Source organism: Scyliorhinus torazame, chromosome 28 (genome assembly GCF_047496885.1).
Source record: "Scyliorhinus torazame isolate Kashiwa2021f chromosome 28, sScyTor2.1, whole genome shotgun sequence".
NCBI classification, from domain to species: Eukaryota; Metazoa; Chordata; class Chondrichthyes; order Carcharhiniformes; family Scyliorhinidae; genus Scyliorhinus; species Scyliorhinus torazame.
The window spans coordinates 15,662,430-15,684,468 of NC_092734.1; the positions used below are offsets into that span (position 1 = coordinate 15,662,430).

General features: G+C 64.3%; 1 protein-coding gene across 12 annotated transcripts in view; it reads right to left on the minus strand.

Annotated features, from left to right (window-relative positions):
• zmiz1a (zinc finger, MIZ-type containing 1a) overlaps nucleotides 1-22,039 on the minus strand; it is a 1,215,152-nt gene that overhangs the window by 139,054 nt on the left and 1,054,059 nt on the right. The window lies entirely within an intron of this gene.

The following is a 22,039-nucleotide window of genomic DNA, read 5'->3' on the forward strand; positions in this document are numbered from 1 at the left end:
GGGACACTGGGGCAGTTCCTGTCTCTGGCAGTGATGGGGGAGAGGGACAGTGAGGCAGTTCCTGGCTCTGGCAGTGATGGGGGAGAGGGACACTGGGGCAGTTCCTGGCTCTGGCAGTGATGGGGGAGAGGGACACTGGGGCAGTTCCTGTCTCTGGCAGTGATGGGGGAGAGGGACAGTGAGGCAGTTCCTGGCTCGGGGAGTGATGGGGGAGAGGGACACTGAGGCAGTTCCTGGCTCGGGCAGTGATGGGGGAGAGGGACACTGAGGGTGTTTCCTGGCTCTGGCTGTGATGGGGGAGAGGGACACTGGGGCAGTTCCTGGCTCGGGCAGTGATGGGGGGAGAGGGACACTGGGGCAGATCCTGCCTCGGGCAGTGATGGCGGAGAGGGACACTGAGGCAGTTACTGGCTCTGGCAGTGATGGGGGAGAGGGACACTGGGGCAGTTCCTGGCTCGGGCAGTGATGGGGGAGGGTCACGGGCAGTTCCTGGCTCTGGCAGTGATGGGGAGAGGGACACTGGGGCAGTTCCTGGCTCTGGCAGTGATGGGGGAGAGGGACACTGAGGCAGATCCTGGCTCTGGCAGTGATGGGGGAGAGGGACACTGAGGCAGATCCTGGCTCGGGCAGTGATGGGGGAGAGGGACACTGGGGCAGTTCCTGGCTCGGGCAGTGATGGGGGAGAGGGACACTGGGGCAGTTCCTGGCTCTGGCAGTGGTGGGGGAGAGGGACACTGAGGCAGTTCCTGGCTCTGGCAGTGATGGGGGAGAGGGGACACTGAGGCAGTTCCTGGCTCTGGCAGTGATGGGGGAGAGGGACACTGGGGCAGTTCCTGGCTCTGGCAGTGATGGGGGAGAGGGACACTGGGGCAGTTCCTGGCTCTGGCAGTGATGGGGAGAGGGACACTGAGGCAGTTCCTGGCTCTGGCAGTGATGGGGAGAGGGACACTGGGGCAGTTCCTGGCTCTGGCAGTGATGGGGGAGAGGGACACTGAGGCAGTTCCTGGCTCTGGCAGTGATGGGGGAGAGGGACACTGGGGCAGTTCCTGGCTCGGGCAGTGATGGGGGAGAGGGACACTGAGGCAGATCCTGTCTCGGGCAGTGATGGGGGAGAGGGACACTGAGGCAGTTCCAGGCTATGGCAGTGACGGGGGAGAGGGACACTGAGGCAGTTCCAGGCTATGGCAGTGATGGGGGAGAGGGACACTGAGGCAGTTCCTGGCTCGGGCAGTGATGGGGGAGAGGGACACTGGGGCAGTTCCTGCCTCGGGCAGTGATGGGGGAGAGGGACACTGAGGCAGATCCTGTCTCGGGCAGCGATGGGGGAGAGGGACACTGGGGCAGTTCCTGGCTCGGGCAGCGATGGGGGAGAGGGACACTGGGGCAGTTCCTGGCTCTGGCAGTGATGGGGGAGAGGGACACTGGGGCAGTTCCTGGCTCGGGCAGTGATGGGGGAGAGGGACACTGGGGCAGTTCCTGGCTCTGGCAGTGATGGGGAGAGGGACACTGGGGCAGTTCCTGGCTCTGCAGTGATGGGGAGAGGGACACTGTGGCAGTTCCTGGCTCTGGCAGTGATGGGGGAGAGGGACACTGGGGCAGTTACTGGCTCTGGCAGTGATGGGGGAGAGGGACACTGAGGCAGTTCCTGGATCGGGGAGTAAATGGGGGATAGGGACACTGACAGCACTTCCTGGCTCGGGCAGTGATGGGGAGAGGGACACTGAGGCAGATCCAGTCTCGGGCAGTGATGGGGAGAGGGACACTGGGGCAGATCCAGTCTCGGGCAGTGATGGGGAAGAGGGACACTGAGGGAGTTCCTGGCCCTGGCAGTGATGGGGGAGAGGGACACTGGGGCAGTTCCTGGCTCTGGCAGTGATGGGGGAGAGGGACACTGACAGCAGTTCCTGGCTCCAGCAGTGATGGGGGAGAGGGACACTGAGGCAGTTCCTGGCTCGGGCAGTGATGGGGAGAGGGGAGGGACACTGGGGCAGTTCCTGGCTCGGGCAGTGATGGGGAGAGGGACACTGGGGCAGTTCCTGGCTCGGGCAGTGATGTGGGAGAGGGACACTGGGGCAGTTCCTGGCTCGGGCAGTGATGGGGAGAGGGACACTGAGGCAGTTCCTGGCTCGGGCAGTGATGGGGAGAGGGACACTGAGGCAGTTCCTGGCTCCGGCAGTGATGGGGGAGAGGGACACTGAGGCAGTTCCTGGCTCTGGCAGTGATGGGGGAGAGGGACACTGGGGCAGTTCCTGGCTCGGGCAGTGATGGGGGAGAGGGACACTGAGGCAGGTCCTGTCTCGGGCAGTGATGGGGGAGAGGGACACTGAGGCAGTTCCTGGCTCTGGGAGTGATGGGGGAGAGGGACACTGGGGCAGTTCCTGGCTCTGGCAGTGATGGGTGGAGGGGCACGGGCAGTTCCTGGCTCTGGCAGTGATGGGGGAGAGGGACACTGAGGCAGTTCCTGGCTCTGGCAGTGATGGGGGAGAGGGACACTGGGGCAGTTCCTGGCTCTGGCAGTGATGGGGGAGAGGGACACTGAGGCAGTTCCAGGCTCTGGCAGTGATGGGGGAGAGGGACACTGAGGCAGTTCCTGGCTCCGGCAGTGATGGGGGAGAGGGACGCTGAGGCAGTTCCAAGCTCTGGCAGTGATGGGGGAGAGGGACACTGGGGCAGTTCCTGGCTCTGGCAGTGATGGGGGAGAGGGACACTGAGGCAGTTCCTGGCTCGGGCAGTGATGGGGGAGAGGGACACTGGGGCAGTTCCTGTCTCTGGCAGTGATGGGGGAGAGGGACACTGAGGCAGTTCCTGGCTCGGGGAGTGAATAGGGGATAGGGACACGGACAGCAGTTCCTGGCTCTGGCAGTGATGGGGGAGAGGGACACTGGGGCAGTTCCTGGCTCTGGCAGTGATGGGTGGAGGGGCACGGGCAGTTCCTGGCTCTGGCAGTGATGGGGGAGAGGGACACTGTGGCAGTTCCTGGCTCTGGCAGTGATGGGGGAGAGGGACACTGGGGCAGTTCCTGGCTCTGGCAGTGATGGGGGAGAGGGACACTGGGGCAGTTCCTGGCTCTGGCAGTGATGGGGGAGAGGGACACTGAGGCAGTTCCTGGCTCTGGCAGTGATGGGGGAGAGGGACACTGAGGCAGTTCCTGGCTCTGGCAGTGATGGGGGAGAGGGACACTGAGGCAGTTCCTGGCTCGGGGAGTGAATGGGGGATAGGGACACGGACACCAGTTACTGGCTCGGGCAGTGATGGGGGAGAGGGACACTGGGGCAGTTCCTGGGCCTGGCAGTGATGGGGGAGAGGGACACTGGGGCAGTTCCTGGCTCGGGCAGTGATGGGGGAGAGGGACACTGAGGCAGTTCCTGGCTCGGGGAGTGAATGGGGGAGAGGGACACTGGGGCAGTTCCTGGGCCTGGCAGTGATGGGGGAGAGGGAAACTGGGCAGGTTCCTGGCTCCGGCAGTGATGGGGAGAGGGGAGGGACACTGAGGCAGTACCTGGCTCGGGCAGTGATGGGGGAGAGGGACACTGAGGGTGTTCCTGGCTCTGGCAGTGATGGGGGAGAGGGACACTGGGGCAGTTCCTGGCTCGGGCAGTGATGGGGGAGAGGGACACTGGGGCAGATCCAGTCTCGGGCAGTGATGGGGAGAGGGACACTGAGGCAGTTCCTGGCTCGGGCAGTGATGGGGGAGAGGGACACTGAGGGTTTTCCTGACTCTGGCAGTGATGGGGGAGAAGGACACTGGGGCAGTTCCTGGCTCGGGCAGTGATGGGGAGAGGGACACTGAGGCAGTTCCTGGCTCGGGCAGTGATGGGGGAGAGGGACACTGAGGGTGTTCCTGGCTCTGGCAGTGATGGGGAGAGGGACACTGGGGCAGATCCAGTCTCGGGCAGTGATGGGGGAGAGGGACACTGAGGCAGGTCCTGGCTCGGGGAGTGATGGGGGAGAGGGACACTGGGGCAGATCCTGTCTCGGGCAGTGATGGGGAAGAGGGACACTGAGGCAGTTCCTGGCTCGGGCAGTGATGGGGGAGAGGGACACTGGGGCAGATCCTGTCTCGGGCAGTGATGGGGGGAGAGGGACACGGAGGGAGTTCCTGGCCCTGGCAGTGATGGGGGGAGGGGCATGGGCAGTTCCTGGCTCTGACAGTGATGGGGGAGAGGGACATTGGGGCAGTTCCTGGCACTGGCAGTGATGGGGAGAGGGACACGGAGGGAGTTCCTGGCCCTGGCAGTGATGGGGGGAGGGGCACGGGCAGTTCCTGGCTCTGGCAGTGATGGGGGAGAGGGACACTGGAACAGTTCCCGGCTCCGGCAGTGATGGGGGAGAGGGACACTGGGGCAGTTACTGGCTCTGGCAGTGATGGGGGAGAGGGACACGGAGGGAGTTCCTGGCCCTGGCAGTGATGGGGAGAGGGACACTGGGGCAGTTTCTGGCTCTGGCAGTGATGGGGAGAGGGACACTGGGGCAGTTCCTGGCTCGGGCAGTGATGGGGGAAGAGTGACACTGGGGCAGTTCCTGGCTCGGGCAGTGATGGGGGAGAGGGACACTGGGGCAGTTCCTGGCTCGGGCAGTGATGGGGGAGAGGGACACTGGGGCAGTTCCTGTCTCTGGCAGTGATTGGGGAGAGGGACACTGGGGCAGTTCCTGGCTCTGGCAGTGATGGGGGAGAGGGACACTGGGGCAGTTCCTGGCTCTGGCAGTGATGGGTGGAGGGGCACGGGCAGTTCCTGGCTCTGGCAGTGATGGGGGAGAGGGACACTGAGGCAGTTCCTGGCTCTGGCAGTGATGGGGGAGAGGGACACTGGGGCAGTTCCTGGCTCGGGGAGTGAATGGGGAGAGGGACACTGAGGCAGTTCCTGGCTCTGGCAGTGATGGGGGAGAGGGACACTGAGGCAGTTCCTGGCTCTGGCAGTGATGGGGGAGAGGGACGCTGAGGCAGTTCCTGGCTCGGGCAGTGATGGGGGAGAGGGACACTGAGGCAGTTCCTGGCTCTGGCAGTGATGGGGGAGAGGGACGCTGAGGCAGTTCCTGGCTCGGGCAGTGATGGGGGAGAGGGACACTGGGGCAGTTCCTGGCTCGGGCAGTGATGGGGGAGAGGGACACTGGGGCAGTACCTGGTTCTGGCAGTGATGGGGGAGAGGGACACTGAGGCAGTTCCTGTCTCTGGCAGTGATGAGGGAGAGGGACACTGAGGCAGTTCCTGGCTCGGGGAGTGAATGGGGGATAGGGACACGGACACCAGTTACTGGCTCGGGCAGTGATGGGGGAGAGGGACACTGGGGCAGTTCCTGGCTCGGGCAGTGATGGGGGAGAGGGACACTGGGGCAGTTCCTGGGCCTGGCAGTGATGGGGGAGAGGGACACTGGGGCAGTTCCTGGCTCGGGCAGTGATGGGGGAGAGGGACACTGGGGCAGTTCCTGGCTCTGGCAGTGATGGGTGAGAGGGACACTGGGGCAGTACCTGGCTCGGGCAGTGATGGGGGAGAGGGACACTGAGGGTGTTCCTGGCTCTGGCAGTGATGGGTGAGAGGGACACTGAGGCAGTTCCTGGCTCGGGCAGTGATGGGGGAGAGGGACACTGAGGGTGTTCCTGGCTCTGGCAGTGATGGGGGAGAGGGACACTGGGGCAGTTCCTGGCTCGGGCAGTGATTGGGGAGAGGGACACTGGGGCAGTTCCTGGGCCTGGCAGTGATGGGGGAGAGGGACACTGGGGCAGTTCCTGGCTCGGGCAGTGATGGGGGAGAGGGACACTGGGGCAGTACCTGGTTCTGGCAGTGATGGGGGAGAGGGACACTGGGGCAGTTCCTGGGCCTGGCAGTCATGGGGGCGAGGGAAACTGGGCAGGTTCCTGGCTCCGGCAGTGATGGGGAGAGGGGAGGGACACTGAGGCAGTACCTGGCTCGGGCAGTGATGGGGGAGAGGGACACTGAGGTTGTTCCTGGCTCTGGCAGTGATGGGTGAGAGGGACATTGAGGCAGTTCCTGGCTCGGGCAGTGATGGGGGAGAGGGACACTGAGGGTGTTCCTGGCTCTGGCAGTGATGGGGGAGAGGGACACTGGGGCAGTTCCTGGCTCGGGCAGTGATGGGGAGAGGGACACTGAGGCAGTTCCTGGCTCGGGCAGTGATGGGGGAGAGGAACAGTGGGGCAGATCCAGTCTCGGGCAGTGATGGGGAGAGGGACACTGAGGCAGTTCCTGGCTCGGGCAGTGATGGGGAGAGGGACACTGAGGCACATCCTGGCTCGGGCAGTGATGGGGGAGAGGGACACTGGGGCAGATTCTGTCTCGGGCATTGATGGGGAAGAGGGACACTGAGGCAGTTCCTGGCTCGGGCAGTGATGGGGGAGAGGGACACTGGGGCAGAATCTGTCTCGGGCAGTGATGGGGAAGAGGGACACTGAGGCAGTTCCTGGCTCGGGCAGTGATGGGGGAGAGGGACACTGGGGCAGTTCCTGGCTTGGGCAGTGATGGGGGGAGGGGCACGGGCAGTTCCTGGCTCGGGCAGTGATGGGGAAGAGGGACACTGAGGCAGTTCCTGGCTCGGGAAGTGATGGGGAGAGGGACACTGGGGCAGTTCCTGGCTCTGGCAGTGATGGGGAGAGGGACACTGGGGCAGTTCCTGGCTCGGGCAGTGATGGGGGAGAGGGACACTGAGGCAGATCCAGTCTCGGGCAGTGATGGGGGAGAGGGACACTGAGGCAGATCCAGTCTCGGGCAGTGATGGGGGAGAGGGACACTGGGGCAGATCCTGTCTCGGGCAGTGATGGGGAAGAGGGACACTGGGGCAGTTCCTGGCTCGGGGAGTGAATGGGGAGAGGGACACTGACAGCACTTTCTGGCTCGGGCAGTGATGGGGAGAGGGACACTGGGGCAGTTCCTGGCCCTGGCAGTGATGGGGGAGAGGGACACTGGGGCAGTTCCTGGCTCGGGCAGTGATGGGGGAGAGGGACACTGAGGCAGATCCAGTCTCGGGCAGTGATGGGGGAGAGGGACAAGGAGGGAGTTCCTGGCCCTGGCAGTGATGGGTGGAGGGGCACGGGCAGTTCCTGGCTCTGGCAGTGATGGGGGAGAGGCACACTGGGGCAGTTCCTGGCTCTGGCAGTGTTGGGGGAGAGGGACACTGGGGCAGTTCCTGGCTCGGGCAGTGATGGGGGAGAGGGAGACTGGGGCAGTTCCTGGCTCTAGCAGTGATGGGCGAGAGGGACACTGAGGCAGTTCCTGGCTCTGGCTGTGATGGGGGAGAGGGGAGGGTCACTGAGGCAGTTCCCGGCTCTGGCAGTGATGGGGGAGAGGGACACTGGGCAAGTTCCTGGCTCCGGCAGTGATGGGGGAAAGGGACACTGGGGCAGTTCCTGGCTCTGGCAGTGATGGGGGAGAGGGACACTGGGGCAGTTCCTGGCTCGGGCAGTGATGGGGGAGAGGGACACTGGGGCAGTTCCTGGCTCTGGCAGTGATGGGGGAGAGGGACATTGGGGCAGTTCCTGGCTCTGGCAGTGATGGGGGAGAGGGACACTGAGGCAGTTCCCGGCTCTGGCAGTGATGGGGGAGAGGGACACTGAGGGAGTTCCTGGCTCGGGGAGTGAATGGGGGATAGGGACACTGGGGCAGTTCCTGGCTCGAGCAGTGATGGGGAGAGGGACACGGGGGCAGTTCCTGGCTCTGGCAGTGATGGGGGAGAGGGAGACTGGAACAGTTCCCGTCACCGGCAGTGATGGGTAGAGGGGAGGGACACTGAGGCAGTTCCTGGCTCGGGGAGTGAATGGGGGATAGGGACACTGACAGCAGTTCCTGGCTCGGGCAGTGATGGGGAGAGGGACACAGAGGCAGTTTCTGGCTCTGGCAGTGATGGGGGAGAGGGACACTGGGGCAGTTCCTGGCTCGGGCAGTGATGGGGGGAGGGGCACGGGCAGTTCCTGGCTCTGGTTGTGATGGGTTAGATGGACACTGGGGCAGTTCCTGGCTCTGGCAGTGATGGGGGAGAGGGACACTGAGGCAGTTCCTGGCTCGGGGAGTGAATGGGGGATAGGGACACTGGGGCAGTTCCTGGCTCGAGCAGTGATGGGGAGAGGGACACGGGGGCAGTTCCTGGCTCTGGCAGTGATGGGGGAGAGGGAGACTGGAACAGTTCCCGTCTCCGGCAGTGATGGGGAGAGGGGAGGGACACTGAGGCAGTTCCTGGCTCGGGGAGTGAATGGGGGATAGGGACACTGACAGCAGTTCCTGGCTCGGGCAGTGATGGGGAGAGGGACACAGAGGCAGTTTCTGGCTCTGGCAGTGATGGGGGAGAGGGACACTGGGGCAGTTCCTGGCTCGGGCAGTGATGGGGAGAGGGACACAGAGGCAGTTCCTGGCTCTGGCAGTGATGGGGGAGAGGGACACTGAGGCAGTTCCTGGCTCGGGGAGTGAATGGGGGATAGGGACACTGACAGCAGTTCCTGGCTCGGGCAGTGATGGGGAGATGGACACAGAGGCAGTTCCTGGCTCTGGCAGTGATGGGGAGAGGGACACTGGGGCAGTTCCTGGCTCTGGCAGTGATGGGGGAGAGGGACACTGTCAGCAGTTCCTGGCCCTGGCAGTGATGGGGGGAGGGGCACAGGCAGTTCCTGGCTCTGGCAGTGTTGGGGGAGAGGGACACTGGGGCAGTTCCTGGCTCGGGCAGTGATGGGGGAGAGGGACACTGAGGGTGTTCCTGGCTCTGGCAGTGATGGGGGAGAGGGACACTGGGGCAGTTCCTGGCTCGGGCAGTGATGGGGAGAGGGACACTGAGGCAGTTCCTGGCTCGGGCAGTGATGGGGGAGAGGGACACTGAGGGTGTTCCTGGCTCTGGCAGTGATGGGGGAGAGGAACACTGGGGCAGATCCAGTCTCGGGCAGTGATGGGGGAGAGGGACACTGAGGCAGTTCCTGGCTCGGGCAGTGATGGGGAGAGGGACACTGAGGCACATCCTGCCTCGGGGAGTGATGGGGGAGAGGGACACTGGGGCAGATCCTGTCTCGGGCAGTGATGGGGAAGAGGGACACTGAGGCAGTTCCTGGCTCGGGCAGTGATGGGGGAGAGGGACACTGGGGCAGAATCTGTCTCGGGCAGTGATGGGGAAGAGGGACACTGAGGCAGTTCCTGGCTCGGGCAGTGATGGGGGAGAGGGACACTGGGGCAGTTCCTGGCTCGGGCAGTGATGGGGGGAGGGGCACGGGCAGTTCCTGGCTCGGGCAGTGATGGGGAAGAGGGACACTGAGGCAGTTCCTGGCTCTGGCAGTGATGGGGGAGAGGGACACTGGGGCAGTTCCTGGCTCTGGCAGTGATGGGGAGAGGGACACGGGGGCAGTTCCTGGCTCTGGCAGTGATGGGGGAGAGGGAGACTGGAACAGTTCCCGTCTCCGGCAGTGATGGGGAGAGGGGAGGGACACTGAGGCAGTTCCTGGCTCGGGGAGTGAATGGGGGATAGGGACACTGACAGCAGTTCCTGGCTCGGGCAGTGATGGGGAGAGGGACACAGAGGCAGTTTCTGGCTCTGGCAGTGATGGGGGAGAGGGACACTGGGGCAGTTCCTGGCTCGGGCAGTGATGGGGAGAGGGACACAGAGGCAGTTCCTGGCTCTGGCAGTGATGGGGGAGAGGGACACTGAGGCAGTTCCTGGCTCGGGGAGTGAATGGGGGATAGGGACACTGACAGCAGTTCCTGGCTCGGGCAGTGATGGGGAGATGGACACAGAGGCAGTTCCTGGCTCTGGCAGTGATGGGGAGAGGGACACTGGGGCAGTTCCTGGCTCTGGCAGTGATGGGGGAGAGGGACACTGTCAGCAGTTCCTGGCCCTGGCAGTGATGGGGGGAGGGGCACAGGCAGTTCCTGGCTCTGGCAGTGTTGGGGGAGAGGGACACTGGGGCAGTTCCTGGCTCGGGCAGTGATGGGGGAGAGGGACACTGAGGGTGTTCCTGGCTCTGGCAGTGATGGGGGAGAGGGACACTGGGGCAGTTCCTGGCTCGGGCAATGATGGGGAGAGGGACACTGAGGCAGTTCCTGGCTCGGGCAGTGATGGGGGAGAGGGACACTGAGGGTGTTCCTGGCTCTGGCAGTGATGGGGGAGAGGAACACTGGGGCAGATCCAGTCTCGGGCAGTGATGGGGAGAGGGACACTGAGGCAGTTCCTGGCTCGGGCAGTGATGGGGAGAGGGACACTGAGGCACATCCTGCCTCGGGGAGTGATGGGGGAGAGGGACACTGGGGCAGCTCCTGTCTCGGGCAGTGATGGGGAAGAGGGACACTGAGGCAGTTCCTGGCTCGGGCAGTGATGGGGGAGAGGGACACTGGGGCAGAATCTGTCTCGGGCAGTGATGGGGAAGAGGGACACTGAGGCAGTTCCTGGCTCGGGCAGTGATGGGGGAGAGGGACACTGGGGCAGTTCCTGGCTCGGGCAGTGATGGGGGGAGGGGCACGGGCAGTTCCTGGCTCGGGCAGTGATGGGGAAGAGGGACACTGAGGCAGTTCCTGGCGCGGGCAGTGATGGGGAGAGGGACACTGGGGCAGTTCCTGGCTCTGGCAGTGATGGGGGAGAGGGACACTGGGGCAGTTCCTGGCTTGGGCAGTGATGGGGGAGACGGACCCTGAGGCAGATCCAGTCTCGGGCAGTGATGGGGGAGAGGGACACTGAGGCAGATCCAGTCTCGGGCAGTGATGGGGGAGAGGGACACTGGGGCAGATCCTGTCTCGGGCAGTGATGGGGAAGAGGGACACTGGGGCAGTTCCTGGCTCGGGGAGTGAATGGGGAGAGGGACACTGACAGCACTTCCTGGCTCGGGCAGTGATGGGGAGAGGGACACTGGGGCAGTTCCTGGCCCTGGCAGTGATGGGGGAGAGGGACACTGGGGCAGTTCCTGGCTCGGGCAGTGATGGGGGAGAGGGACACTGAGGCAGATCCAGTCTCTGGCAGTGTTGGGGGAGAGGGACACTGGGGCAGTTCCTGGCTCTGGCAGTGATGGGGGAGAGGCACACTGGGGCAGTTCCTGGCTCTGGCAGTGTTGGGGGAGAGGGACACTGGGGCAGTTCCTGGCTCGGGCAGTGATGGGGGAGAGGGAGACTGGGGCAGTTCCTGGCTCTAGCAGTGATGGGCGAGAGGGACACTGAGGCAGTTCCTGGCTCTGGCAGTGATGGGGGAGAGGGGAGGGTCACTGAGGCAGTTCCCGGCTCTGGCAGTGATGGGGGAGAGGGACACTGGGCAAGTTCCTGGCTCCGGCAGTGATGGGGGAGAGGGACACTGGGGCAGTTCCTGGCTCTGGCAGTGATGGGGGAGAGGGACACTGTGGCAGTTCCTGGCTCGGGCAGTGATGGGGGAGAGGGACACTGGGGCAGTTCCTGGCTCTGGCAGTGATGGGGGAGTGGGACATTGGGGCAGTTCCTGGCTCTGGCAGTGATGGGGGAGAGGGACACTGAGGCAGTTCCCGGCTCTGGCAGTAATGGGGGAGAGGGACACTGAGACAGTTCCTGGCTCTGGCAGTGATGGGGGAGAGGGACACTGGGGCAGTTCCTGGCTCTGGCAGTGATTGGGGAGAGGGACACTGGGGCAGTTCCTGGCTCGGGCAGTGATGGGGGAGAGGGACACTGAGGCAGTTCCTGGCTCGGGGAGTGAATGGGGGATAGGGACACTGACAGCAGTTCCTGGCTCGGGCAGTGATGGGGGATAGGGACACTGAGGGAGTTCCTGGCTCTGGCAGTGATGGGGGGAGGGGCACGGGCAGTTCCTGGCTCTGGCAGTGATGGGGGAGAGGGACACTGGGGCAGTTCCTGGCTCTGGCAGTGATGGGGGAGAGGGACACGGAGGGAGTTCCTGGCCCTGGCAGGGATGGCGGAGAGGGACACGGAGGGAGTTCCTGGCTCGGGGAGTGATGGGGGAGAGGGACCCTGAGGCAGTTCCTGGCTCGGGCAGTGATGGGGAGAGGGACACTGAGGCAGTTCCTGGCTCGGGCAGTGATGGGGGAGAGGGACCCTGAGGCAGTTCCTCGCTCTGGCAGTGATGGGGGAGAGGGACACTGAGGCAGTTCCTGACGCGGGGAGTGAATGGGGGATAGGGACACGGACAACAGTTCCTGGCTCGGGCAGTGATGGGGGAGAGGGACACTGGGGCAGTTCCTGTCTCGGGCAGTGATGGGGGAGAGGGACACCCTAGGCAGATCCTGTCTCGGGCAGTGATGGGGAGAGGGACACTGAGGCAGTTCCTGGCTCTGGCAGTGATGGGGAGAGGGACACTGAGGCAGTTCCTGGCTCGGGCAGTGATGGGGAGAGGGACACTGAGGCAGTTCCTGGCTCTGGCAGTGATGGGGAGAGGGACACTGAGGCAGTTCCTGGCTCTGGCAGTGATGGGGGAGAGGGACACTGAGGCAGTTCCTGGCTCAGGCAGTGATGAGGGAGAGGGACACTGAGGCAGATCCTGTCTCGGGCAGTGATGGGGGAGAGGGACACTGGGGCAGATCCTGTCTCGGGCAGTGATGGGGGAGAGGGACACTGAGGCAGTTCCTGGCTCTGGCAGTGATGGGGGAGAGGGACACTGAGGCAGTTCCTGGCTCTGGCAGTGATGGGGGAGAGGGACACTGAGGCAGATCCTGTCTCGGGCAGTGATGGGGGAGAGGGACACTGGGGCAGATCCTGTCTCGGGCAGTGATGGGGAGAGGGACACTGAGGCAGTTCCTGGCTCGGGCAGTGATGGAAGAAGAGGGACACTGTGGCAGTTCCTGGCTCGGGCAGTGATGGGGGAGAGGGACACTGGGGCAGTTCCTGGCTCGGGCCGTGATGGGGGAGAGGGACACTGAGGCAGATCCTGTCTCGGGCAGTGATGGGGGAGAGGGACACTGGGGCAGATCCTGTCTCGGGCAGTGATGGGGAAGAGGGACACTGAGGCAGATCCTGTCTCGGGCAGTGATGGGGAGAGGGACAATGAGGCAGTTCCTGGCTCGGGCAGTGATGGGGGAGAGGGACACTGAGGCAGTTCCTGGCTCTGACAGTGATGGGGGAGAGGGACACTGAGGCAGTTCCTGGCTCTGGCAGTGATGGGGGAGAGGGACACTGAGGCAGTTCCTGGCTCTGGCAGTGATGGGGGAGAGGGACACTGGGGCAGTTCCTGGCTCTGGCAGTGATGGGGGAGAGGGACACTGGGGCAGTTCCTGGCTCTGGCAGTGATGGGGGAGAGGGACACTGGGGCAGTTCCTGGCTCTGTCAGTGATGCGGGAGAGGGACACTGAGGGAGTTCCTGGCTCGGGCAGTGATGGGTTAGAGGGACACTGGGGCAGTTCCTGGCTCTGTCAGTGATGCGGGAGAGGGACATTGAGGGAGTTCCTGGCTCGGGCAGTGATGGGGAAAGAGGGACACTGAGGAAGTTCCTGGCTCGGGCAGTGATGGGGGAGAGGGACACTGAGGCAGTTCCTGGCTCTGGGAGTGAATGGGGGAGAGGGACACTGAGGCAATTCCTGGCTCTGGCAGTGATGGGGGAGAGGAACACTGAGGCAGTTCCTGGCTCTGGCAGTGATGGGGGAGAGGGACACTGGGGCAGTTCCTGGCTCTGGCAGTGATGGGTGGAGGGGCACGGGCAGTTCCTGGCTCTGGCAGTGATGGGGGAGAGGGACACTGAGGCAGTTCCTGGCTCTGGCAGTGATGGGGGAGAGGGACACTGGGGCAGTTCCTGGCTCTGGCAGTGATGGGGGAGAGGGACACTGGGGCAGTTCCTGGCTCGGGGTGTGAATGGGGAGAGGGACACTGAGGCAGTTCCTGGCTCTGGCAGTGATGGGGGAGAGGGACACTGAGGCAGTTCCTGGCTCTGGCAGTGATGGGGGAGAGGGACACTGAGGCAGTTCCTGGCTCGGGCAGTGATGGGGGAGAGGGACACTGGGGCAGTTCCTGGCTCGGGCAGTGATGGGGGAAGAGGGACACTGGGGCAGTACCTGGTTCTGGCAGTGATGGGGGAGAGGGACCCTGAGGCAGTTCCTCGCTCTGGCAGTGATGGGGGAGAGGGACACTGAGGCAGTTCCTGACGCGGGGAGTGAATGGGGGATAGGGACACGGACAACAGTTCCTGGCTCGGGCAGTGATGGGGGAGAGGGACACTGGGGCAGTTCCTGGCTCCGGCAGTGATGGGGGAGAGGGACACTGGGGCAGTTCCTGGCTCTGGCAGTGATGGGGGAGAGGGACACTGAGGCAGTTCCTGGCTCCGGCAGTGATGGGGGAGAGGGACACTGGGGCAGTTCCTGGCTCGGGCAGTGATGGGGGAGAGGGACACTGGGGCAGTTCCTGTCTCGGGCAGTGATGGGGGAGAGGGACACTGGGGCAGATCCTGTCTCGGGCAGTGATGGGGAGAGGGACACTGAGGCAGTTCCTGGCTCTGGCAGTGATGGGGAGAGGGACACTGAGGCAGTTCCTGGCTCGGGCAGTGATGGGGAGAGGGACACTGAGGCAGTTCCTGGCTCGGGCAGTCATGGGGAGAGGGACACTGAGGCAGTTCCTGGCTCTGGCAGTGATGGGGAGAGGGACACTGAGGCAGTTCCTGGCTCTGGCAGTGATGGGGGAGAGGGACACTGAGGCAGTTCCTGGCTCAGGCAGTGATGAGGGAGAGGGACACTGAGGCAGATCCTGTCTCGGGCAGTGATGGGGGAGAGGGACACTGGGGCAGATCCTGTCTCGGGCAGTGATGGGGGAGAGGGACACTGAGGCAGTTCCTGGCTCTGGCAGTGATGGGGGAGAGGGACACTGAGGCAGTTCCTGGCTCTGGCAGTGATGGGGGAGAGGGACACTGAGGCAGATCCTGTCTCGGGCAGTGATGGGGGAGAGGGACACTGGGGCAGATCCTGTCTCGGGCAGTGATGGGGAGAGGGACACTGAGGCAGATCCTGTCTCGGGCAGTGATGGGGAGAGGGACACTGAGGCAGTTCCTGGCTCGGGCAGTGATGGGGGAGAGGGACACTGAGGCAGTTCCTGGCTCTGGCAGTGATGGGGGAGAGGGACACTGAGGCAGTTCCTGGCTCTGGCAGTGATGGGGGAGAGGGACACTGAGGCAGTTCCTGGCTCTGGCAGTGATGGGGGAGAGGGACACTGGGGCAGTTCCTGGCTCTGGCAGTGATGGGGGAGAGGGACACTGGGGCAGTTCCTGGCTCTGGCAGTGATGGGGGAGAGGGACACTGGGGCAGTTCCTGGCTCTGTCAGTGATGCGGGAGAGGGACACTGAGGGAGTTCCTGGCTCGGGCAGTGATGGGGAAAGAGGGACACTGAGGAAGTTCCTGGCTCGGGCAGTGATGGGGGAGAGGGACACTGAGGCAGTTCCTGGCTCTGGGAGTGAATGGGGGAGAGGGACACTGAGGCAATTCCTGGCTCTGGCAGTGATGGGGGAGAGGAACACTGAGGCAGTTCCTGGCTCTGGCAGTGATGGGGGAGAGGGACACTGGGGCAGTTCCTGGCTCTGGCAGTGATGGGTGGAGGGGCACGGGCAGTTCCTGGCTCTGGCAGTGATGGGGGAGAGGGACACTGAGGCAGTTCCTGGCTCTGGCAGTGATGGGGGAGAGGGACACTGGGGCAGTTCCTGGCTCTGGCAGTGATGGGGGAGAGGGACACTGGGGCAGTTCCTGGCTCGGGGAGTGAATGGGGAGAGGGACACTGAGGCAGTTCCTGGCTCTGGCAGTGATGGGGGAGAGGGACACTGAGGCAGTTCCTGGCTCTGGCAGTGATGGGGGAGAGGGACACTGAGGCAGTTCCTGGCTCTGGCAGTGATGGGGGAGAGGGACGCTGAGGCAGTTCCTGGCTCGGGCAGTGATGGGGGAGAGGGACACTGGGGCAGTTCCTGGCTCGGGCAGTGATGGGGGAAGAGGGACACTGGGGCAGTACCTGGTTCTGGCAGTGATGGGGGAGAGGGACACTGAGGCAGTTCCTGTCTCTGGCAGTGATGGGGGAGAGGGACACTGAGGCAGTTCCTGGCTCGGGGAGTGAATGGGGGATAGGGACACGGACACCAGTTACTGGCTCGGGCAGTGATGGGGGAGAGGGACACTGGGGCAGTTCCTGGCTCGGGCAGTGATGGGGGAGAGGGACACTGGGGCAGTTCCTGGCTCGGGCAGTGATGCGGGAGAGGGACACTGGGGCAGTACCTGGTTCTGGCAGTGATGGGGGAGAGGGACACTGGGGCAGTTCCTGGGCCTGGCAGTCATGGGGGCGAGGGAAACTGGGCAGGTTCCTGGCTCCGGCAGTGATGGGGAGAGGGGAGGGACACTGAGGCAGTACCTGGCTCGGGCAGTGATGGGGGAGAGGGACACTGAGGCAGTTCCTGGCTCGGGCAGTGATGGGGGAGAGGGACACTGAGGGTGTTCCTGGCTCTGGCAGTGATGGGGGAGAGGGACACTGGGGCAGTTCCTGGCTCGGGCAGTGATGGGGGAGAGGGACACTGAGGGTGTTCCTGGCTCTGGCAGTGATGGGGGAGAGGGACACTGGGGCAGTTCCTGGCTCGGGCAGTGATGGGGAGAGGGACACTGAGTGTGTTCCTGGCTCTGGCAGTGATGGGGGAGAGGAACACTGGGGCAGATCCAGTCTCGGGCAGTGATGGGGAGAGGGACACTGAGGCAGTTCCTGGCTCGGGCAGTGATGGGGAGAGGGACACTGAGGCAGATCCTGGCTCGGGGAGTGATGGGGGAGAGGGACACTGGGGCAGATCCTGTCTCGGGCAGTGATGGGGAAGAGGGACACTGAGGCAGTTCCTGGCTCGGGCAGTGATGGGGGAGAGGGACACTGGGGCAGAATCTGTCTCGGGCAGTGATGGGGAAGAGGGACACTGAGGCAGTTCCTGGCTCGGGCAGTGATGGGGGAGAGGGACACTGGGGCAGTTCCTGGCTCGGGCAGTGATGGGGGGAGGGGCACGGGCAGTTCCTGGCTCGGGCAGTGATGGGGAAGAGGGACACTGAGGCAGTTCCTGGCTCGGGCAGTGATGGGGAGAGGGACACTGGGGCAGTTCCTGGCTCTGGCAGTGATGGGGGAGAGGGACACTGGGGCAGTTCCTGGCTCGGGCAGTGATGGGGGAGAGGGACACTGAGGCAGATCCAGTCTCGGGCAGTGATGGGGGAGAGGGACGCTGAGGTAGATCCAGTCTCGTGCAGTGATGGGGGAGAGGGACACTGGGGCAGTTCCTGGCTCTGGCAGTGATGGGGGAGAGGGACACTGGGGCAGTTCCTGGCTCTGGCAGTTTTGGGGGAGAGGGACACTGGGGCAGTTCCTGGCTCGGGCAGTGATGGGGGAGAGGGAGACTGGGGCAGTTCCTGGCTCTAGCAGTGATGGGCGAGAGGGACACTGAGGCAGTTCCTGGCTCTGGCAGTGATGGGGGAGAGGGGAGGGTCACTGAGGCAGTTCCCGGCTCTGGCAGTGATGGGGGAGAGGGACACTGGGCAAGTTCCTGGCTCCGGCAGTGATGGGGGAGAGGGACACTGGGGCAGTTCCTGGCTCTGGCAGTGATGGGGGAGAGGGACACTGGGGCAGTTCCTGGCTCGGGCAGTGATGGGGGAGAGGGACACTGGGGCAGTTCCTGGCTCTGGCAGTGATGGGGGAGAGGGACATTGGGGCAGTTCCTGGCTCTGGCAGTGATGGGGGAGAGGGACACTGAGGCAGTTCCCGGCTCTGGCAGTAATGGGGGAGAGGGACACTGAGGCAGTTCCTGGCTCTGGCAGTGATGGGGGAGAGGGACACTGGGGCAGTTCCTGGCTCTGGCAGTGATGGGGGAGAGGGACACTGGGGCAGTTCCTGGCTCTGGCAGTGATGGGGGAGAGGGACACTGGGGCAGTTCCTGGCTCTGTCAGTGATGCGGGAGAGGGACACTGGGGCAGTTCCTGGGCCTGGCAGTGATGGGGGAGAGGGACACTGGGGCAGTTCATGGCTCGTGCAGTGATGGGGGAGAGGGACACTGGGGCAGTACCTGGTTCTGGCAGTGATGGGGGAGAGGGACACTGGGGCAGTTCCTGGGCCTGGCAGTCATGGGGGCGAGGGAAACTGGGCAGGTTCCTGGCTCCGGCAGTGATGGGGAGAGGGGAGGGACACTGAGGCAGTACCTGGCTCGGGCAGTGATGGGGGAGAGGGACACTGAGGGTGTTCCTGGCTCTGGCAGTGATGGGTGAGAGGGACACTGAGGCAGTTCCTGGCACTGGCAGTGATGGGGGAGAGGGACACTGAGGGTGTTCCTGGCTCTGGCAGTGATGGGGGAGAGGGACACTGGGGCAGTTCCTGGCTCGGGCAGTGATGGGGGAGAGGGACACTGAGGGTGTTCCTGGCTCTGGCAGTGATGGGGGAGAGGGACACTGGGGCAGTTCCTGGCTCGGGCAGTGATGGGGAGAGGGACACTGAGGCAGTTCCTGGCTCGGGCAGTGATGGGAAGAGGGACACTGAGGCAGTTCCTGGCTCGGGCAGTGATGGGGAGAGGGACACTGAGGCAGATCCTGGCTCGGGGAGTGATGGGGGAGAGGGACACTGGGGCAGATCCTGTCTCGGGCAGTGATGGGGAAGAGGGACACTGAGGCAGTTCCTGGCTCGGGCAGTGATGGGGGAGAGGGACACTGGGGCAGAATCTGTCTCGGGCAGTGATGGGGAAGAGGGACACTGAGGCAGTTCCTGGCTCGGGCAGTGATGGGGGAGAGGGACACTGGGGCAGTTCCTGGCTCGGGCAGTGATGGGGGGAGGGGCACGGGCAGTTCCTGGCTCGGGCAGTGATGGGGAAGAGGGACACTGAGGCAGTTCCTGGCTCGGGCAGTGATGGGGAGAGGGACACTGGGGCAGTTCCTGGCTCTGGCAGTGATGGGGGAGAGGGACACTGGGGCAGTTCCTGGCTCGGGCAGTGATGGGGGAGAGGGACACTGAGGCAGATCCAGTCTCGGGCAGTGATGGGGGAGAGGGACGCTGAGGTAGATCCAGTCTCGTGCAGTGATGGGGGAGAGGGACACTGGGGCAGATCCTGTCTCGGGCAGTGATGGGGAAGAGGGACACTGGGGCAGTTCCTGGCTTGGGGAGTGAATGGGGAGAGGGACACTGACAGCACTTCCTGGCTCGGGCAGTGATGGGGAGAGGGACACTGGGGCAGTTCCTGGCCCTGGCAGTGATGGGGGAGAGGGACACTGGGGCAGTTCCTGGCTCGGGCAGTGATGGGGGAGAGGGACACTGGGGCAGTTCCTGGCTCTGGCAGTGATGGGGGAGAGGGACACTGGGGCAGTTCCTGGCTCTGGCAGTTTTGGGGGAGAGGGACACTGGGGCAGTTCCTGGCTCGGGCAGTGATGGGGGAGAGGGAGACTGGGGCAGTTCCTGGCTCTAGCAGTGATGGGCGAGAGGGACACTGAGGCAGTTCCTGGCTCTGGCAGTGATGGGGGAGAGGGGAGGGTCACTGAGGCAGTTCCCGGCTCTGGCAGTGATGGGGGAGAGGGACACTGGGCAAGTTCCTGGCTCCGGCAGTGATGGGGGAGAGGGACACTGGGGCAGTTCCTGGCTCTGGCAGTGATGGGGGAGAGGGACACTGGGGCAGTTCCTGGCTCGGGCAGTGATGGGGGAGAGGGACACTGGGGCAGTTCCTGGCTCTGGCAGTGATGGGGGAGAGGGACATTGGGGCAGTTCCTGGCTGTGGCAGTGATGGGGAGAGGGAAACTGAGGCAGTTCCCGGCTCTGGCAGTAATGGGGGAGAGGGACACTGAGGCAGTTCCTGGCTCTGGCAGTGATGGGGGAGAGGGACACTGGGGCAGTTCCTGGCTCTGGCAGTGATGGGGGAGAGGGACACTGGGGCAGTTCCTGGCTCTGGCAGTGATGGGGGAGAGGGACACTGGGGCAGTTCCTGGCTCTGTCAGTGATGCGGGAGAGGGACACTGGGGCAGTTCCTGGGCCTGGCAGTGATGGGGGAGAGGGACACTGGGGCAGTTCATGGCTCGGGCAGTGATGGGGGAGAGGGACACTGGGGCAGTACCTGGTTCTGGCAGTGATGGGGGAGAGGGACACTGGGGCAGTTCCTGGGCCTGGCAGTCATGGGGGCGAGGGAAACTGGGCAGGTTCCTGGCTCCGGCAGTGATGGGGAGAGGGGAGGGACACTGAGGCAGTACCTGGCTCGGGCAGTGATGGGGGAGAGGGACACTGAGGGTGTTCCTGGCTCTGGCAGTGATGGGTGAGAGGGACACTGAGGCAGTTCCTGGCACTGGCAGTGATGGGGGAGAGGGACACTGAGGGTGTTTCCTGGCTCTGGCAGTGATGGGGGAGAGGGACACTGGGGCAGTTCCTGGCTCGGGCAGTGATGGGGGAGAGGGACACTGGGGCAGTTCCTGGCTCGGGCAGTGATGGGGAGAGGGACACTGAGGGTGTTCCTGGCTCTGGCAGTGATGGGGGAGAGGAACACTGGGGCAGATCCAGTCTCGGGCAGTGATGGGGAGAGGGACACTGAGGCAGTTCCTGGCTCGGGCAGTGATGGGGAGAGGGACACTGAGGCAGATCCTGGCTCGGGGAGTGATGGGGGAGAGGGACACTGGGGCAGATCCTGTCTCGGGCAGTGATGGGGAAGAGGGACACTGAGGCAGTTCCTGGCTCGGGCAGTGATGGGGGAGAGGGACACTGGGGCAGAATCTGTCTCGGGCAGTGATGGGGAAGAGGGACACTGAGGCAGTTCCTGGCTCGGGCAGTGATGGGGGAGAGGGACACTGGGGCAGTTCCTGGCTCGGGCAGGGATGGGGGGAGGGGCACGGGCAGTTCCTGGCTCGGGCAGTGATGGGGAAGAGGGACACTGAGGCAGTTCCTGGCTCGGGCAGTGATGGGGAGAGGGACACTGGGGCAGTTCCTGGCTCTGGCAGTGATGGGGGAGAGGGACACTGGGGCAGTTCCTGGCTCGGGCAGTGATGGGGGAGAGGGACACTGAGGCAGATCCAGTCTCGGGCAGTGATGGGGGAGAGGGACGCTGAGGTAGATCCAGTCTCGTGCAGTGATGGGGGAGAGGGACACTGGGGCAGATCCTGTCTCGGGCAGTGATGGGGAAGAGGGACACTGGGGCAGTTCCTGGCTTGGGGAGTGAATGGGGAGAGGGACACTGACAGCACTTCCTGGTTCGGGCAGTGATGGGGAGAGGGACACTGGGGCAGTTCCTGGCCCTGGCAGTGATGGGGGAGAGGGACACTGGGGCAGTTCCTGGCTCGGGCAGTGATGGGGGAGAGGGACACTGGGGCAGTTCCTGGCTCTGGCAGTGATGGGGGAGAGGGACACTGGGGCAGTTCCTGGCTCTGGCAGTTTTGGGGGAGAGGGACACTGGGGCAGTTCCTGGCTCGGGCAGTGATGGGGGAGAGGGAGACTGGGGCAGTTCCTGGCTCTAGCAGTGATGGGCGAGAGGGACACTGAGGCAGTTCCTGGCTCTGGCAGTGATGGGGGAGAGGGGAGGGTCACTGAGGCAGTTCCCGGCTCTGGCAGTGATGGGGGAGAGGGACACTGGGCAAGTTCCTGGCTCCGGCAGTGATGGGGGAGAGGGACACTGGGGCAGTTCCTGGCTCTGGCAGTGATGGGGGAGAGGGACACTGGGGCAGTTCCTGGCTCGGGCAGTGATGGGGGAGAGGGACACTGGGGCAGTTCCTGGCTCTGGCAGTGATGGGGGAGAGGGACATTGGGGCAGTTCCTGGCTCTGGCAGTGATGGGGGAGAGGGACACTGAGGCAGTTCCCGGCTCTGGCAGTAATGGGGGAGAGGGACACTGAGGCAGTTCCTGGCTCTGGCAGTGATGGGGGAGAGGGACACTGGGGCAGTTCCTGGCTCTGGCAGTGATGGGGGAGAGGGACACTGGGGCAGTTCCTGGCTCTGGCAGTGATGGGGGAGAGGGACACTGGGGCAGTTCCTGGCTCTGTCAGTGATGCGGGAGAGGGACACTGAGGGAGTTCCTGGCTCGGGCAGTGATGGGTTAGAGGGACACTGAGGGTGTTCCTGGCTCTGGCAGTGATGGGGGAGAGGGACACTGGGGCAGTTCCTGGCTCGGGCAGTGATGGGGGAGAGGGACACTGAGGGTGTTCCTGGCTCTGGCAGTGATGGGGGA